A 5,106-nucleotide genomic window follows, 5' to 3' on the forward strand; every position below is an offset into this window, starting at 1 on the left:
AGTGATATGGGGCGAATTGAAAGCATGTTCGAGCAAATGATGAAAAAGAACCAAGATTCCGATGCCCAATTAGCTTCTCATAATACATCTATCCGGAACTTGGAGGTGCAATTAGGCCAAATCTCTCAAGCATTGAATACCCGTCCCAAGGGTGCGCTACCGAGTGATACGGTAGTGAACCCGAAGGGTGGGAATAATAATCATGTGATGGCGGTTACAACAAGAAATTGGAGAAGCGGTGATATGAATGCCTCAAAGAAAAAGCAAATTGTGGAAGAAGATGTTGAATTGCGGGATGATGATGTACCTTTGATTGTTGATGATGTGGTTAATCAAAATGTGAACAATGATGTGCGGATTGATATTGATGATGAAGCCGAGGTAGAGACTAAAGATGCCGTGAACCCGTCTAGGGAACACATGATTGACATGCCCGAGCCGGTTGTACAAAAGGCCAAGGCACCTTTGCCTAGGCCACCTCCACCTTATCCTCAACGGTTAGCAAAGCAAAAGAGTGACAATCAATTCAAAAAGTTCATTGACATAATGAAGAGCCTCACAATCAATGTGCCTTTGGTGGAGGCACTTGAGCAAATGCCAGGGTACGCTAAGTTCATGAAAGATTTGATAACAAAGAAGATGTCGATGGAGTGTGAAACAATTAAAATGACTCCTCAAGTGAGTACCATAGTGCATTGAATGGTACCCAAGCTTGAGGAACCCGGAGCTTTTACTATCCTTTGTACTATCGGAAGTGCAGATTTTGCCAAGGCCCTTTGTGACTTGGGGGCTAGCATAAATTTGATGTCGTACTCGATCTTCAAGACTTTGGTTATTGGATAACCTTGGCCCGCTTCAATGAGACTTCAAATGCTGCATCGATCGATGAATCAACCTTTGGGCATAAATCGATGATGTACTTGTGTGGATAAGTTTATACTGCCAGCCGACTTTGTCATATTGGATTGTGAGGTGGACTTTGAAGTGCCGATTATTCTTGGTAGGCCTTTCCTAGCTACGGGGAAGGCATTGGTTGATGTTGAAGCGGGTGAGTTGACTTTCCGAGTAGGGGATGAGAAGGTGGTATTCCATGTTTGCATATCAATGAGACAACCTAATAGCACGGAGGTGTGTTCATTTGTAGACATTGTCACAGCTGTGATAGTGGATGACACAAGTTCCATGATCCATGTTGAACATCCCCTTGAGGTCGTGCTTCTTAATATGGATGTCAATGATGATGCTAGTAGAATGGAGTGCGTGAATGCATTGCATGGTATGGGTTCATATTCATATGAGCCTAGGAAGCTATCCTTCGATCTTGAAAACCGCAAAACTCCACCAACAAAGCCATCGATTGAGGATCCACCGGTGTTGGAGTTGAAGCCACTTCCTCCACACCTCATGTATGAATTCTTGGGTTCAAATTCTACTTTACCTGTTATTCTTTCTTCTTGCCTTACTAACATGCAGGTTGAGGCCACCTTGGCGGTTCTTCAAAAGCGAAAAAGGGCAATTGGATGGACTCTAGCTGATATTCGGGGAATAAGCCCCGCATTTTGCATGCACAAAATCATCTTGGAGGAGGATGCAAAGCCTTCCTTGGAGCATCAAAGAAGACTAAATGAGGCGATGCAAGAGGTGATGAAGAAAGAGGTTATCAAGTGTCTAGATGCAGGGGTGGTTTATCCTATTTCTGACAGTTCGTGGACCTCTCCAGTACAATGTGTGCTGAAGAAGGGTGGTATGACCATAGTGACCAATGACAACAATGAGCTCATTCCCACTAGAACGTTCACCAGTTAGAGAGTTTGTATGGATTACCAGAAGCTGAACAAGGTGACTAGAAAAGATCATTTCCCATTGCCATTCCTTGACCAAATGCTTGATCGTCTTGTGGGCCGGGCTTTCTATTGTTTTCTGGATGGTTACTTGGGGTACAATCAAATTCTAATTGCCCCGGAAGACCAAGAGAAGACCACCTTTACATGTCCTTATGGCATATTTGCTTTCTCTAGAATGCCATTTGGATTGTGTAATGCTCCGGCGACCTTCCAACGTTGCATGATGGCTATTTTCACCGATATGGTGGAGGATATCTTGGAGGTATTCATGGATGATTTCAGCATGGTTGGGGATTCTTTTGAGGAGTGCTTGGTAAACTTGGATAGAGTGTTGGCCCGATGTGAAGACACCAGCCTTGTTCTCAATTGGGAAAAGTGTCATTTTATGGTAGAAGAAGGTATAGTGTTGGGTCACAAGATCTCGAAGCGAGGAACTGAAGTTGATAAGGCCAAGATTGAGGTTATTTTGAGGCTCCCTCCCCCTACTTCTGTCAAAGGGGTGAGGATTTTCCTTGGGCACGCGGGTTTCTACCGAAGGTTCATAAAGGATTTTTCTAAAGTGGTACATCCGTTGTGCAAGTTTCTAGAGAACGATGCAAAGTTCTTGTTTGATGAGAGTTGTATGCACGCATTCGAGCTTCTTAAGCTCAAGTTAACTTCTACCCCCATCATTACCACACCAAATTGGAGCTTGCCTTTTGAGCTCATGTGTGATGCTAGTGACGTTACAGTTGGGGTTGTTTTGGGCCAAAGAATCAACAAGATATTTCATCCGGTGTACTACGCAAGCAAGACCATGAATGAGGCTCAAAGAAACTATACAGTCACCGAGAAAGAATTGTTGGCTATTGTGTTTGCTACGGAAAAGTTTTGACCTTACCTTATGGGGGCCAAAGTTATAGTGCACACCGATCACGCCGCCCTTAGGTATTTGATGACCAAGAAAGATTCTGAGGCGAGATTGATGAGATGGGTGTTACTTATTCAAGAGTTTGATCTAGAAATTGTTGACCGAAAGGGTAGTGAGAATCAAGTGGCGGGCCACTTGTCCCGTTTGGAGGAGGATGGGAGGCCTTGTGACGGCCTTGAGATCAATGATTCATTTCCCGATGAACAACTCCTTGAGGTGTCAATGAAGGATATGCCATGGTTTGCCGATGTTGCCAATTACCTTGTGACCGGAATAATCCCGTGTGAGCTCTCTTCTAACCAAAGGAAGAAGCTCAAGCGGGATAGTTTGGATTTCTATTGGGATGAGCCATACTTGTTCAAGATTTGCACGGATGGTATGATTCGATGATGTGTCCCAGAGGAGGAACAATTGCGTATTTTGGAGGCTTGCCATTCCTCTCCCTATGGTGGCCATCATGGCGGGGCGAGAACGGCTTCTAAAGTGCTTAGTTGCAGATTTTACTGGCCTACCCTGTTTAAAGATGCAGGTGATTTAGTGAAAAGATGTGATGAGTGCCAAAGAGCCGGTGAAATTTCTAAAAGGGATGAGATGCCCCTCAATACAATTCTCAAAGTGGATATTTTTGATGTTTGGGGCATCGATTTCATGGGTCCTTTTGTGAGCTCTTGTGGGAACACTTACATTCTCGTGGCGGTGGACTATGTCTTAAAATGGGTTGAAGTCGTGGCTTTGCCCAACAATGAAGCCCAGAGTGTTGTGTCATTTTTGAAAAAGAGTATATTCACAAGGTTTGGCACTCCTCGTGCTATCATTAGTGATGGGGGGTTTCACTTTTGCAATAAGGCTTTCGACACGTTGCTTTCTAAGTACGGTGTCAATCATAAGATTTCGACACCCTATCATCCTCAAGCTAGTGTCCAAGTAGAAGTCTCCAATAGAGAAATTAAGAGTATCTTGTCTAAAACTATCAATGCTAATAGGACCGATTGGTCGAAAAAGTTGGATGATGCTTTTTGGGCTTATCGAACAGCCTACAAAACTCCGATTGGTATGTCATCGTACCGGTTAGTGTTTGGGAAAGCTTGTCATCTTTCGGTGGAATTAGAGCACAAGGACATGTGGGCTTTGAGGAAGTTGAACTTAGAATGGGATGTTGCGGCAAATTTGCGGGTTGAACAACTTAATGAGCTTGATGAGTTTAGATTCCATGCCTACTCCAGCTCATCCTTGTACAAGGACAAAATGAAGCACCTTCACGACAAATATGCTCGGGGCAAAGAGTTCAAGGTTGGAGATATGGTTCTCTTGTTCAATTCTCGGTTACGTCTGTTTCCGGGTAAGCTCAAGTCAAAGTGGAGTGGGTCGTTTGAAGTTGTGTTTGTGACCCCATTTTGTGCTCTTGATCTAAGGAACAAGAATGGTGAAGTATTCAGAGTCAATGTACATCAGGTCAAGCATTATCTTGGGAAATTTGATAATAGCCACGTGGTGGCACTTTTCCATCTAAAGTGATGTGCTGGTAACATGCGTCGTGCCGTGACGTTAAATCAGGCGCTGCTTGGGAGGCAACCCATGTCTTTTTTCCTTTTTGTTGTTTTCTGTGTTTTCTTGGTAGTGTAGGTTTGATTTTTGAGCTAACTGATTGTGAGATGTTGCAGGGATTGAGTTGATGCAGTGCAAAATAGTTTGAAAAAAGAGTTGAACAGTCTCTAAAGATTGCCAGTGCAGTCGCGGTTGCTTTTGTGCGGTCCGCACTGGTGATGGCCAAAAGTGGTGCTCTCTGAAGTTTTCCACCACGGACGCATTCCATTTAGTGTGGTCCGCGGTTGCGGTCTATTTTGTGCGGACCGCAGAGGTTGCCTATTCAAGCTTTATTTTGAACAAACCTAGTGCGGTCCGCGGTCGGTTTTGTGCGCCCGCGCTGGTAGGTAAGGCTGGGTCCCACTATTTTCTATAAATAGAATTCATGGGTCACTATTTACCTTTTTCGAACATTTTACACTCAGAGAAATAAAAGTACTGTTCATAACCTCTCTTGACCGTAATTCTTGCTTAAGATTGACTAATTACATTTCATTTTCTCATCTGGTAATTTTCACTCAGTCCTTCTACATTTACTTGATTAATTTTGTTTTATTTTATTATCATTAGCTCATAACTTCTTTTTCTTCTCGTTAGTTTCTTCTTCTTTATTTTAGTTGTTAGCTTAGGGTAGTTTTAAATGCTAGATTTGTGTGCTAAATATGCATAATGGTTGGGCAAGTGAGTAGGGACAAAGTAGGTGAACAAATTTGAACAATTGTGCAATAAATGAAACCTTAACTTAGTGCTTGTGCAAATTACTCTCCG

The sequence above is a fragment of the Nicotiana sylvestris genome, chromosome 5 (assembly GCF_000393655.2).
Source record: "Nicotiana sylvestris chromosome 5, ASM39365v2, whole genome shotgun sequence".
Lineage (NCBI taxonomy): Eukaryota > Viridiplantae > Streptophyta > Magnoliopsida > Solanales > Solanaceae > Nicotiana > Nicotiana sylvestris.